The sequence below is a fragment of the Euprymna scolopes genome, chromosome 11, assembly GCF_053919585.1.
Source record: "Euprymna scolopes isolate OS-2025 chromosome 11, ASM5391958v1, whole genome shotgun sequence".
NCBI classification, from domain to species: domain Eukaryota; kingdom Metazoa; phylum Mollusca; class Cephalopoda; order Sepiida; family Sepiolidae; genus Euprymna; species Euprymna scolopes.
The window spans coordinates 67,054,145-67,069,649 of NC_136492.1; the positions used below are offsets into that span (position 1 = coordinate 67,054,145).

General features: G+C 36.4%; 1 long non-coding RNA gene across 1 annotated transcript in view; it reads left to right on the forward strand.

Annotated features, from left to right (window-relative positions):
* Positions 1-15,505, forward strand: part of LOC145288237 (uncharacterized) — a 330,880-nt gene that overhangs the window by 133,206 nt on the left and 182,169 nt on the right. The window lies entirely within an intron of this gene.

Below are 15,505 nucleotides of genomic sequence, written 5' to 3' on the forward strand. Positions count from 1 at the left end.
AAGGATGGAATACTGTTGCCACATCTGAGCAGGAGCTGCTAGAAAGGACTTGTCCTGCCTTGATAGAGTTCAAAATAGACTTCGTAGCCTCGTAGGAGATGTCCTTTTCTCTTCCTTGCAACCTCTATCTCACAGAAGAGATGTTGCGGGTTTGTCTCTGATGTATCGTTATTTTCATGGAAAGTGTTCGACTGATCTTCAATCTATGGTCCCCCCTCGCCAAACTTTCACAAGAAACACTCGTCTAGCTGTAAACACTATCAATAATTCTCCCCACTCTTTATATGTGCCTAAACCTAAACGTAGATTCCATGAACAAAGCTTCTTTCTTAGAAGTGCACGCCTGTGGAATTGTCTTCCGTGTTCCTGATTTCCGGCTGACTACAATATGGTTGTCTTCAAGTCTAAAGTAAATAAGTTCTTGATGAGCCGTTCCATATAAGTTATCAAATTTACCAAATTTTCATTACTAATGATTACTATATTGTCCAATTTCTACTGTACACTCTTTAACCCTTATCCTTGAGTGGCCTCTTGGCCTTGATAATGTGGTGATGCCTATGTAAAAAAAAAAACAAAACTGGGAGAGTGAAAATAATTAGAGTAAAAAATTGTGCTAGCACCAGTAACTAAATCGTTGTTTGGATTTTGCCGCTCGTGGAAATGTACATAGGATTTTATTATAACGGAATTATGCGACTGTAAATATGTGCAAAAAATACATAAAATAAGTAATCTGATCATAATGAATTTACATATGGTATTTGCGTTTGCCAAGCTATAATGTTTTGTTTTCTTCGGATGGAAATAATTGTTCCTATTTTATTGAATGTAAAGATTACGATTCATTAGATCCATAAAGATGTAAGTTTATTTTTCAAAGATAACCTAATCGCAGAACTTGAGGATATTTTAGAACTTTTTTCTGTCATTAAAACTTATAGAACAAAAGTTTTTTTGAAAGCAGATATTCGTTAACATAGCCATAATGGCATCATAATATCGTATAAATCAAATGGCATTTGTTTCCTCGATACTTTTATCTAATCAGATGTTTTCCTTGAAAAGACATCGTACCTTTACTTTTGAATGGAAGCATAGTGAGCACATGACGATCTGTAATTATGTATTTGACTTTGAAGACAGCTTCCACTAAAAGAATCCTCTATACAGGGAACGGAAGTATTTTCACTCTCACTATCAGATCTACTCACAATGACACCCACATTAACTAGGAAATCTCCATATTTTAACTTTTTTTCCTATCACTGATTCTATTTCATTCTTATCATCATTAAAACGTTTCCTTGCAAATATACTATAGTTTTTTAGGGAAGAGTTCTTCGACTTGCTAATAAAAACATTTCCTGATGGAATAAATGAATACCTTATTGAACTTGAATGAACACAGAGCGGCTGCTGGGGTCAACACGACAATCCTCCTGAGAATATATATTACATTATTCATATTTTTCATTGTTACTTTCTTTTTAACAAAATTTACTTTCACAATTTTTTTTATTAATCATTTATGAAAAAAAAGCTTCTCCGTTCAGCCGAGTACATAATTTGACTCATTTAACTTCCTTTTCACCTGTTTCTTCTTTTTTTTCATTTACCCCATTCCCCGTAGGTTTACAAAGGTTTCGAAAGTTTACATAATAAAGTGGCGCCACAAAATATTCTGAGTATATCAGAATAAGGGTATATCAGAATAAGAGATCGATGGAATATAAAACATTGCATTTCACGAACATAATACAGAATTTGGCGTCACTTGTACTATTTCGCCATGTAGATAATAATAATAATAATAATAATAATAATAATAATAATAATAATAATAATAGGCACCACAAAACCGGGAACTAAGTGAACATTATTGCCATACAAATTTCAACAAGAGCCAACTGCGTTTATCAGTGGGAAATCAAGGTAGAGAGTGCTGACAATCTGGAGAGATTTTTGTCACTCGGACTTCAGGGAAAACCATTTGGTTTTGCTTGTGAGTGATCACAGGTTGGTTGGTTGGTTGGTTTTTGTTTTACGGCATGTCAACCCTTTTCGGGTTATTTAATGCCGAATCCAAAGATTTTGAAGAAAATTTTTTTTAATAGAATATATTTGTTGTTTTCACGTCGGTTTCTATTAAACCCATAGTTGGGACCCTTACAGGTACTACCACTCCGGGTCAGAGTGGACCTGGGAGCAATTGTAATTAAAGGGTTGCTCCATACTCCTCAAAGCCCACAAGCTGGAGCCTCACCACTGGATATAGTTTAAGGTTATATCCAGGACCCCCATTGAGGGACTTTTGCCCTCTGCAGGGGGGCAGTCGGCGTATTGTAATGCCCCACCAAGAGGGCCGAGTCATCACAGGAAATTACCGTCTGGAAATACAAAATACGTTATGCAGTCGCACCAGAAGAATTAGAAATGTCAAAGAAATAGATAAAGAAGAAAGAGAAAAGGAAGAAAATTATGTAAAAAAGCAATAAGTGCAACAAAACGCGAAAATTCAACAGGAAAAGTAAAGACAAAACAAATCAATGTTTAGTTTGTTTGTTTAGTTGAACGACATATACACCCTTTGCGAGTTTTTTAATGTCGAATCCTGTAACGTTTCAAAACGTATTTATGCTTCAAGTTCTTTATATTTTTAAGTAGTAATTAATGGTGCTTGCTTTGATTATTTTGTGCAGGAAAATTGTTGTTTTGTGTTTTTGATTTGCAGAACATGATTGAATTTTGTAAAAAGAAAAGGAAAAACAAACAGTAAAATTTGTGCAATTTAGTTCAGACAGCCAGTATCTTTAGACATTATCAGGAACAAATATATTTTCTTTTTCCTTTTGGCATGGGAGAGTGTAGTATTTGTTCTGATTCTACACTTCACATTTTCCGAACTCGATCAGTTGAGGAGAAGTCCTAGATTTAGGATTTTTTTTTATTTTTGTTTCAATCCAGAGTGCCCCTTTTTTGGATTTTTCCCACATTAAAAACCGACCTTGTGTCTAACTTTGCCCTTGTGGGAAGACAAGTAAATAGGAACGTTATATGGTCGCACCAGAAGAATTGGAAATGTCAAAGAAATAGATAAAGAAGACAGAGAAAAGGAAGTAGAAAATAAAGAAGAGGGAAATAAGGAGACGAAAACATAAATGGAAGATGCAAAGAAAACAATCATGGAAAAATAAAGAAAAAATAAATAAAAAGTGTAGATGAGAACGAAGAAAAGGAAAGTGACAAGGAAAACAGAGGTTGGGGAAAAGGGGAAAAAACGAAAAGGAGTTCAGGACAGGCGAAACATGCAGAAGGAAAAATAATAATAAAAATAATAACAATAATAATAACAACAATAACAATTATATTGGTAATAACAATAACAATAATAATAATAACAATAATAACAGTAATAACAATAAGAATAATATTAATATTAATATTAATATTGATAATAATAATAACAATAATAATGCAAAACACTGAAAGGATAATTATGGCAGCGAGGGACACGGAGAAAACCAACAAAACAGAAAACAGAGAGACAGATAACAAAACGAGAAAAGAGAAATGGGAAGAGAAACAACTCAACGAAAGATTCATAAGAATGACAAAAGATGAGAACAACGAAAACACCTGGACATGGATGTGAAAAGGACATATAAACCGAGAAACTGAATCTCTAATAACTGCAACACAAGATACGTCGATAAGAACCAACCATATCAAAGAAAGAATCGATGAAACACAACAAAACCGCAAATGCAGACTATGTGGACAAAGAGACGAAACGATAAACCATATAGTAAGTGAATGCGGCAAACTGGCCCCAAAAGAATACAAAAACAGGCATGACCAAGGGGGGGGGAAGACGGTGCACTGGAATTGTGCAAACGGCTGCATTTTGAGCGTACAGATAAATGGTACAAGCATAAACCCGCAACAGCACTCGAAAACGAGAACCCCAAAATCCTATGGAACATTTACATACAGACGGACAAACCCATCCAAGTAAGAAGACCAGATATCGTAATAATAAACAAGAAAGAGAAATCCTATCAAATCGTAGATTTTGCTGTCCCAGCTAACCACAGGGTGAGTATGAAAGAAAGGGAGAAACGAAGCAAAAACACAGAACTAGCCAGAGAGTTAAAATGGATTTGGATGATGAAGAAAATCAAAATAGTACCGATAATAGTAGGAGCACTAGGAACAATTCCGAAAAACTTGGAAAAAAGAATTGCAGAAATTGGAATCAGAGGAATAGCTGCAAAAATACAACACCTAACGATAATGAAAACGGCTGAAATATTAAGGAGAATAACACAATACAATATAACGAAGAAGCGTTACAGGGAATGAAGAACACCGAAGCTGCATAACTACATGTTCTACACACCCATCATGCATCCCCTCCATTGTTTCACCACCGTTTCCCCAATAGAAAAGTGATAACAAAGAGCCGAGAAAGGTCAAGGGGGTGGAAAGACCGAGGAGGGAGCACTGGCCAGACCTCCGCTGGACAAGCGCAAAGAGAACTGAGATCTTGGGGAGGCTTAGTGCCACTCAAATTCCAGTATAAACCGATGGCCACTGCCAGCGATAAATCAGTGGTAAGATGCTGTTGTGATGATGCAAATTTATTTACAAATGCTATCGAAGGAGGTGGAGAGAGCTGGATGTCTGGGGAGATTTGTTGTCACTCAGCTTCCAGAGAACACCACCGGTCCCAATCAGATCGTTTGTTGACTTGTGTGAAAGCTCCATGTGAACCAATAATAATAACAACAACAATAATAATAATAAAAACAATAATAATAGCAATAATAATAACAATAATAATAATAAAAACAATAATAATACCAATGATAATAATAATAATAATAATAATAATAATAATAATAATAATAATATCAACAACAAGAATAATTCTGATTTCGTTTATCAACGTCTCTCTGGAAAGGGATGGGATTCATTTCCAGAGGATTTCCCTTAATCCCGGCTTCAAACCAGTAGCTTCAAAGATCAAGGGTTTCCTAAGAATGTTGGTGGTACCTATATTTGCAGGGGTCTGAAGGCCGCCTAAAACATCGGAAATTTGTAGATTTTTCAATTGTCCTTCTAGACAACTTGATACTACTCCTAGTCTACCAACTATGACCTGGATTATTTGTGTTTTAACCGTTTATACATCTTATCTCTAAGGCCAATGGAGCATAATTGCTCTACTTCTTATTCCCCTTCTCTCTCACATTCCTGTCCCAGAGTACTGAAAATCTACAATCTGACAGTTTTTGAGACCTTGTCAATAACGACCAAATCCGGACGATTATGTTCCAATGGCTTGGTCGTTATGACACTTTTGTCCCACCATATCTCTATCTTGCCATCCTCACTTGTTCTCACTTCATAAGCCACCTCCTCAAACCGTGTTCCAGCACACTTCACCCCAACCCTCTACACACCTCCCAATATATCCGGAGTCCCATGCGATCGTGTCTTTTGCGGTACTCTCTCTGGGCCAGTCCACTACGCCATGCTGCAAGGTGCGCAATTCACTCTAAGGTCTTACAACAAATCTGGCATTCTGAAGCAACTTTCTCTCCTAGAACCACTTTTTTTAACAATCATGTTCCTAATGCCTACTCTTGTACTGCACAAACAAAAGCTTCAGTACTTTAAGCCAGATACCCAACTCTAAGTCATTGCCATGATCTTTCATTAGCCACTTCTGCTATATCCTGGAAGAACCTTCTATGCATTTTCTTCCTAGTCAGTTCCTCTGCCCTTTCTCTATCAATATGTTTCACATAATCAGCCTTGGTCTCACATACCTCCACTTCATTGGACACAACCTTAAGCATCCACTCCTCACTTCTAACCGCATGCTCTTTCAACATCTCGGTTCTTACACAATCTTTTACACTTTTCAATACTCTCCCACCATATTTCCTCTTTTGATAAAGCCTTGCTATGCTACTTCGAATGTGAAATATACCAAACATTGCTAAAACTTTTCTTGTTTTGATATCCATGGCATGCAACTTCTTATCAGACCATTCTAAAATTCCTGCACTGTATCTCAAAACACTGACTGCCCTTGCATTCACCGCTTTCATTAGGTTTCCTCCATACAGTTTCGACTTTGCAATTAGTTTCACTCTTCTAAGATACTCCTTCCTGACTTTCTCCTTCATTTCTCTGTTTATGATGCCTACACCCTCTAACACTTAAAAATACTTATATCCTGTATCTTCTATTTCCTTCATGATTTCTCCATTTGGAAGCACTATTCCATTCGAATGAACCTTTTCTCCTCCTTTCATCACCAGCACCGCACATTTACTAATCCCAAACTCCATCCTAATGTCTTCTGAGTATATCCCCACAAGTTCCACCAGTCTCTCCATTTCCTTTTCATTTCTACCGAATATTTTCAACTCATCCATAAACAGTAGATGGTTGAGGCGTCTGTCACTAGATCCAAAGTTATACCCCAGTTTCTCTCTCTTCAAGAGGATGCTCAGTGGCATCATTATCATTACAAAAAGAAGTAGCGATAACAAATCTCCTTCAAATATTCCACGTTTAATGCCAACCTGCCCCATCTCCTCTCTGTTTGCTGTCAGCACCGTTTTCCATTGAACCATACTTGTCTCCAAAAGTCCTTCCACATTCTCAGCAACCTTCACCATCAATAGTGTTTCACGTATCCATAAATGAGGAACCATGTCAGAAGCCTTTCTGTAATCGATCCATGATATGCACAGATTCATCGTCTTCTTCTTCTTCTTCTTCTTCTTCTTCTTCTTCTTCTTCTTCTTCTTCTTCTTCTCCTTCTTCGTCTTCTTCTTCTTTTTCTTCTTCCTCATCTTCTTCTTTGCATCCTGCATTAATGCTTTATAATTAATAGTTGCTCTTTGGTATCCCTGGAGCCTTTCCGGCATCCCTTTTGTTCATCAGGAAAAACACCGTTACTCTCAAGATGTTTATAAATTTTCTCCGCATATATTCCAGTCAACAGTTTCCACATCAATGGCAGACATTTAATTGGTCTATAATTATTGGCATCTGTTCCTTTTGCAGGATATTTCATAATCAGTGGTGTTCTTCCCTTCACAAGCCAATCAGGGACATCTCCTGACTCTACAACCTTTTGCAGGGCAGCAGCTATGGGTGGATAAAGGAATGGAAACTGTTTAAACCAAAAGCCCATCACTTCATCTGGACCAGGTGCCTTCCAGTTTGTCATCCTTCGTATGCCAGCCTTAACGTCATCGATGGTTAGCTCAATGTTCTTCATCTGCTGCATTTCTGATAGCCTTTCTCTGACCTTTCCCAACCAGCTAGCCTTCTTATTATATCGTCCTTCGACAGACCAAATCCCACTCCAGAACTTCCTGGTATCTTTTGCATTTGGAGTGTTGTTATTTCCCACCTGTTTACTACCATTTAATTCTTTATACAGCTGAGACTGATTGTTCCGGAAAAAGTTTTTCTGTCGAAACGCAACACTTTTTCCAACAAAGTTCCGAATTTTCATACCACCAGTGTAGATCTTCTCTTTCAACATTGTTAGAACGCTCATGGTTCCCTTTTCCAGCAATCTATACCTCCTTTCATGCTCGTTCTTGGCTTTCTGTCCTAGTTTAACTCCTTGTCTTATTTCTTCGATTCTACCAATGTCTTTCCTCCACCGTTTAATACCTTCTTCAAGCCGCCTCTGCCAGTGTGGCCTTCTATCCTTCATTTATCCCCTTTTCTTCTGTATTAAGCCCAGACGATTCACAATAACGTAAAACGCTGCATACAGAAGCCTGTTAAGTTCCGTAATCGATTATGTCCTTTCTTATGAGTTTGTGAATTACTCCTTGAATTATTTTTACCTCGCTTTTCATCTTCCGCCTATCACTACTGTTCATACTTGGAATCTCTATGATATCGTCTCTAAGAAGAACCTCTCTTAACTTCTGAATACTTCTTCTTCTACAGAAGTCAAAGTTCGAACTTCATCACCACTTCTTCATACATCAGCCCCTTTCACGGGTTCCATTGTCACAGATTCAGGCATCTCATCTGCCTTAGATCCTTCAAACTCCTTCTCATCACTTCCCCTAACCATAGAATTCCATTCATCCTCAGTTGCCCACCTCCCATCATCGCTTACATTTCCCTTCTGCGCTTCCACTGTCTCAGTTCTTTCATTAGAACTAGTTTCAACAATTTTACTTTCGTTATTAATTCCATTCCTAACCATTCATTCAATCTCTTCCCTTGCAATCACTGAAAGCAGGTTGTTATTTTTAATTTGGTTTAACTGGGATATCAAACTCGCGACACGTCTAGCTTCTCCTCCTCTCGATTCCCATTCTTCCTTCACTTTTCGGATATATTCACCAGATTTGGTACTTCCACTTTTGCAAAGCATTCCCACAGTCTCTTCTTTCCTCATCCGTCCATGTTTTTTGACATTTCCTGTTCCAACTCCCTGCGTGTCTTGGGACCCTCTCTGGCAATTCTCACTTCCCCTATATCCAGCCACATCCCCAGAATTTCGAATAGTTGGATGATAACGACAGGACCCACCCTGTTGACGAGTAGGTCCCCTACCGGACGTGAGACCATCGCAAGATGTTCCAGCCTCATTCGCGTCATTATTTTCAATATTTTGATTTGACATTCTCCCATAAATGGGGTTAGTGAATTTTAGGTTACACCACAACCGATGGTTTTATCGAGGCATCATCTCTAGGATGGTTCCACACCAAGGTCAAAGATCCCTTCTGACCTTTCTCCTTCACCACCACCATTATTGCCATTACCACCATCAATAACAATAGAAATAAAATCTACAATAATAATGGTAACACTAATAGCAATAATAATAACAGCAACAACAACAATAGCAATGTCAGCAAAAAAACAAGACCTACCATTACAGCTACAGTAATAATAAAAACATACCACAACTACTACTACCACCACCACGATCACTACTACTACTAGTAATAATAATAGTAATAATAGTAATAACCAATAAAATAAAATTTTTCTTTCTTTTTTTAATAATAATAATGATAATAATGATAATAATAATGATAATAATAAAATAAAAATAATAATAATAAGAAGAAGAGGAACAACAATGACAATAACAACAACAATAATAATAATAATTTCAGTTAAAAATAATAATAATAATAATAATAACAATAATTAGTTAGAAATAATAATAATAAATAGAAATAATAATAATAATAATAATAATAATAATAATAATAATAATAATAATAATAATAATAATAATAATAATAATAATAATAATAGCAGTGGTAAAGAAAAAGAGAAGGACAAGAGAAGAAATAAGACGAAGACAGTGGTACAACCACCCAAAACGATCAGATGTCTCTGGCTACCTTCTCGCCAGTTTGAAATTCCGAATAGCCATAAAATGTTTTCACTGAATGACTTTCCGTTTCTCCTTGCCGTAACCCCTTTCAAAAAGGCGACACCCGCGGAAAGCGGCACTCCTAAAATGCGCCGGGCCCTTATCAATTTTCACTTAAAATTTTTATTGGTTCTTTATAGCCGATAAAATTACCTTAAACGGCGTCACATGGCGAACAGATACTAACATTGGCCACACGGCTGAACGAATGACCCGTTACCGTGTTTACAAGTGACGAATGGACACTGAACACCTTCGATTCCCTAACCCACCCTGTGCAGCCCATAAGCACTCAGGGCCAAATGCCGTTTTATCGACACTTACCCGAATCTACCAGACCACACACTATCACATGAACTAGGTAGTTTATCCGGAAATAATTTGGGTATTTATTTCCGGATGTCAAATACACAGTGACACGGCTACACGTCTGGATTGTGCTATACATTTCAGACGAAAAGTGTAACGATTGTAACTATTATTGTCTGCGTATTATTTTGATTCTTCGGACTACTGTTCCCATCTTGATTATTATTTTCAGCCGATGTAACCTGCGACTTTCTTCCAGTGTATCTTGGCGAGAGAATTCGAGGATCTGCACCGAATTTCGACCAGCACTTTTTATATATTCAACGGGGATAGCTTGCTCTCGTTCTGTCAATGGTAAGGACTTGTTGCGGGTTGGGTTAAATTTCGTCCTAAGTGACACTCGTCTGTTGGTCGATGGTTCAATCCTCAAGACAGGTCATACTAAAAATACAATTGCGTATTGCTTAAGAGTGCTAGCTGGTCAGGGCTGATGGAACGAATCTTTCTTTCGATCTCGAGACTCTACATGGACTTTCGAAAGGAATCTTTATTTAATTCTTGTACTGTCAGTCATGAACGGAAAATAATTCCTCAGTAATTAGCAATTGTATTTTTGGACTTCAGAAAAGTGTAACTGAAGTTAACTAAGTACATGGTTCACTGCGCCACAAGTTCCTGTGACAGAGTACTTGGTTAGAAATGTTACACTCTTTTGGGATTGGAAAGTTTACGCACTCATACCTGACGGAACGAGAATATTCTAGCCCGTTTGATTAAACAAATGGTTCCATTCGAAATTCGATTTTCGAGTTCGACAAGATCCACCTGCAAAAGAGTTGGAGTAACATCAACCAAAACCTTGTGAAAACAACACTCAAGATGAGAACAGTATTTCGAAGAATCCAAATTATACGAATAATCAATCCTCATCTCAAAACGTTACAAAACATAAGATTACTCTCTTGTTATTGATAGCATGTATGCATGTTCATTTCGATTGGCGCCATGTGCATTAAGTGTGTTTATTGTATTAGCGTGAAATTTTTGTAAGTTATAAATTGTACGTACTAACTTTTGTGCGAGTGTTTGTTTAACAGTGTGTATATGCTAGCATTAATTTTAGACGCCGTGAAAATCTCAAGTAACGTTAGTCGATGACCTTAGGTCAGGAGACAAGGCCAGTTTTTAAAAGCGTACTCACAAGCACCGGGTTTGAAAAATAACGAAACAAAAATAGATGCCGAGTGTTTGAGTTTTAATAAAGCGCTATGGAATTCAGAATAACTATTTAATTCATTTATTGATTTAATTCATTGATTGCGCGAAGGAAACTGTTGATTTGGTATTTTGTTAAAAAAAAAAGGTGTGTTAGCCATAGAAATATTCTATATTGTCAGCGATTTGCATCTCCTTTTCTGTCTGCTTTATATTTCCAAACTCATCAACCATCTTCAGCTCTTCACTACACCATTCTGATATGACAGGCAATTACATCAACTTGTGAAGCTCTTATTAAGGTGCTTATAGAAATATATAGTCACCCGGTAGATGCAATTAATCAAGCATTGTTTACTTTGTTTCTGTATTTATTTAGATGGTGGTAAACAATTCGTATAATTTGGATGACCCCAGCTATCTTTAGCATCTTGAGTGTTATACGTTTCGGTCAATATAACCCGTGAAGTTTTTCAGATATACCTTGTCGAACGGGAATCCACAGCGAATTTTGAACGAAACTCATTATTTAATCTACGGGAGTAGCATGCTCTCTTTCTGTCACTGGCAAGGACCCGTTGCGTAACGGATAAAGTTTAGGTTGAACTTAATTTTAAGTTACACGTTTCTTAAGGTTGTTGGATCAATCTCCAATGCGGGCTGTACTAAAGAATATAATTGCGCATTGCTTAAGAGTTCTAACTGGTCGTGGCTGATAGAATCCTTGCGTGCTATCACCGGGAAAAAGTTTCCGTTTGAAATTCTGTGCAGATTCGGGAGTTTAACAGATACACCTGAGTTCGAAATGTTACAGCTGGAAAAGCCCGGAAGTTACATCGTCAGAAATGTTGTGGGATTAAAACGCAAGATGGGAACAGTTTTCCGAATTACCCAAATAATAAAAAAATTACTTACTTTAATTATTATTTTCAATGCTGCGACAATATACTCTTATATACATATATATATAGATCTTACAATCTATCCACATCAATTGTCTTATCCTCCAGTAACATTTGGTGTTTAGAATTTGCGACTAAAACAATCTGTCAAGTCCAATACATCAAACTGCTGTAAACTGTATTAAAGTAGATAGATAGTTTGGAAGAAAAATAGAGAGAAAAGAGAGAGAGCAAGAGAGAGAGAGAGAGAGAGAGAGAGAGAGGGGTAAGAGAGAGAAAAGAAAGAGACACATGCGCAGAAATAGATTTTATAATTGTTTATCTATGCACATATTATTTGTACATTGAGGTTCCAGGACGATTTGATTTTCGTCAACACTCACTCAACGGGCTTGCTGGAACAATAGTCAAATCTGTTTTGTTTTTCAAAGATGACGTAAAACTTTTAACTCCCATTATACGGGGTCATATCTAGTCGGCACCGTCGATCAATCATTCCAACCAATCTATTACTTATTTTCTCCGGTTATTATATTAGGCTTATATCTAAAACTATTTACGCTTTTTATATGTTTGTAATATTTTATGCATTTTTATTCATTATTTGTAACATGTTTTAGTACCACTGTAGCTACGTTTGGGTGAATTCCTGTTTGAATATTTGGTTTTGTTGGTTCAACGCTAATACCGATTTATTACACATATTGTTAATTATATATAAAGAGATAGGAATAAACCTGTTCGCAGCGTTAATAGAAATTCCATTTAACATAATAGGCAGATAAATCATAGCCACTTATTATTATTAATTTCTCATTTAATCTTTGTGTTTGCATAAATAAACACAAGTTTTGTGCATGCATCGTTAATAAGAAAATAATAAAAATGAAATAGCATTTTTATTTTCAGTTTTCGTGACAAGGAAATTTTGTTTTCATTTTTAAAATATAATAATGAACCATTAAATCTAGTAGACACTCACGTTTCCAAAATAATGAGAAAGCGATTCATAAATTATGCATAAACACAGTCAAAATGATTATCATGGCATCTTATCATCATCATAATCATCATGATTATCATTATAATGTCCATCCTCCTCCTCCTCCTCCTCCTCTTCCTCCTCCTCATCATCGTCATCGTTGTCGTCATCATTGTCGTCATCACCATCGTCGTCATTATCATCATCGTCGTTATCATCATCGATGTCGTCGTCGTCGTCGTCGTCGTCGTCGTCGTCATCATCATCATCATCATCATCATTATCATCGACTTAACGTCAATTTCTACATGCTGACGTATAGATGACGGCTTTCGGAAAATGACTTCCAAACTAAACTATCTGTGTTCCGATTATTTTTTTTATTTATTCATCACGGTAGTTCTCATCCCAACCTTTATCACTTCCTCTGATATTTCCCTTAGCCTACACTTGTTAATGCCCTCTACTACCTCAACTACCCCACATATGATAACCCATTAACTGTCATCCATGCTTTCAACCTGGCTGCGTCAAGTTTCTTGCTCTTCACAGACCTCCCCAATAAAGATTCAGATGAAAACTTCCTCTAAGTTCATTAATTCTAACTCTGCGTTTAACTCTTCTTACGCACCATTGTATCCTTCTCGTATGATTTATCTGTAAAAGCTGTATGTCTTCCACCCTTACTAGTCGGGTTTCACTTCCGTACATCATCACACTGCGTGCACATCTCTGATAGTCTTTGATCGACAGCGGTAACGCTCTTCTGTTCAGTAATGTAAAAAGTCACCTTAATTTATTCTTCTCTACTCCTAACTCTTGCAACCTCACTAGTTTCTTCTTCTCCGTGTGCTCTAAAGGCATAATCAAGGTAATAAAATTTCAGAATAACCTCAATATCTTCGCCATCCAAATATCATTTTTTCACATCTGAGTCTTCATCTCTCTTTATTACATCACATTTATTACATGCAAACTGGTTATCAGCTCGCAACCTACGTCGCACTTCCACTGCAGTAATTGTGTACTACAAAATAAAACCACAATATTTTCATTATTCAAACTATTGTTCACTTCTTGATTTTTTTTTCACAGCAATCCGATTGATGTAACCTCCGACATTTTTCAGATGTTTCTTGTCGAACTTGGTGTCGTTCTGTTGGACTAGGGAATCTTCACAGAATTTCAAATTGAACCTTTTATTTAATTTATGAGAGTGACATTTTCTCGTTCCGTCAGCTATGACTGGGGAATGACGACATAAGTTATTCGCAATTAGTATTTTTATGTCGGCCGCACCGAGTTTGGAACTATCAACCCACTGGAATGTAACGGTCCTTCCCGTTATGTTAAATCGACCGAAACTTTGTACAAATAACATTCAAGATGAGAAGAGTACTCCGAAATATCATAATAATATGAATAATCTATCCTTATCTAAAAAATATAAACTATATTACCACAAAAATCTATTCGAAAAAATAAAAAGCATAATATTAAGGATGTTTCTAGTTAATAAATAAATTGTGGCGTAGTGGAAGAATAATATTTTTTAATTAAAAGCCGAAATGAATCATAATAAAGGTAACAGTGTATTAATTGTTATAATTTGCTTTTGAACTGATAATAAAAACAGGCTTGAAATGCATTGTAAAATTTCACACGATCAAGATTAAATCCATGAAAATTGATAAATACGATGGGCGTTCAAAAAGTAATGTCTCTTATTTTTTTATTCCGTCAGAATATTTTTATACTGCTAGAATGGATTAGAAGAGATTACTAATTGCATTTATCTATATATATATATAAAAGCGAAAATGTGTGTTTGTATGTATGTATGTGTGTGTTTTTTATGTATGTATATGTGTTTGTATGTCTCGCAAAAACTTTCCACACGGGTCACGGATTTTTGCCAGATCGGTATCATTTTAAACTTCCAACCTTCGCCCGACAAATATCGATAAATTGGCCAAAAATGTTAATTTCTTCACCCTGAAATCAGCAGTTTTCTACAGGGGCCGGGTTCAGCAAAAACCGTCCTCTCATGACGAGATCGCTTCTACGCATGCGTCATACGACGTCATAATCTGATTTATTTTAATATTTGAAAAAGCTACACACTTTCGTCGACGTCGTCTTAGGTCAGTTTCTTAGAGCGCGGCCTCATTATCTGAAGATTTTGGGTTCGAATCGTGGTGCAAGATTTCTTTTTTTTTTCTATTTTTTAAAATATTGAAGCAGGGTTATTTAAGCCATTTTTCACGTGTTTTTTTTGGGGGGGGTATTTTTCATGTTCGTTTTTCTGTTTGTTTTTTTTACTTCGCTTATTCTTAGGTTTTCATTAACACCTCCCACCCCCGCCCGACCACACACACCGAAAAATACCCAGGCAACGCCGGGTACCCCCCGGGGTTATTTAAGACATTTTTCACGTGTTTTTTCTGTTTTATTATTCAGATTTTTTAAAGAGGTTTCAACGTTCGTTTTTCTGTTTTCTTTTTCGTGTTTTCTTTTGTTGTTTTTTCCCATTTTTACATTTAACATCGTTCGTTTGCCTTACTTTAGTTTTTTTTTGTGTTTTTTTTTCGGTTTTTTTAAGTTTTAAAATATTTACTTCGCTTATTCTTTGTTTTGATTAACACT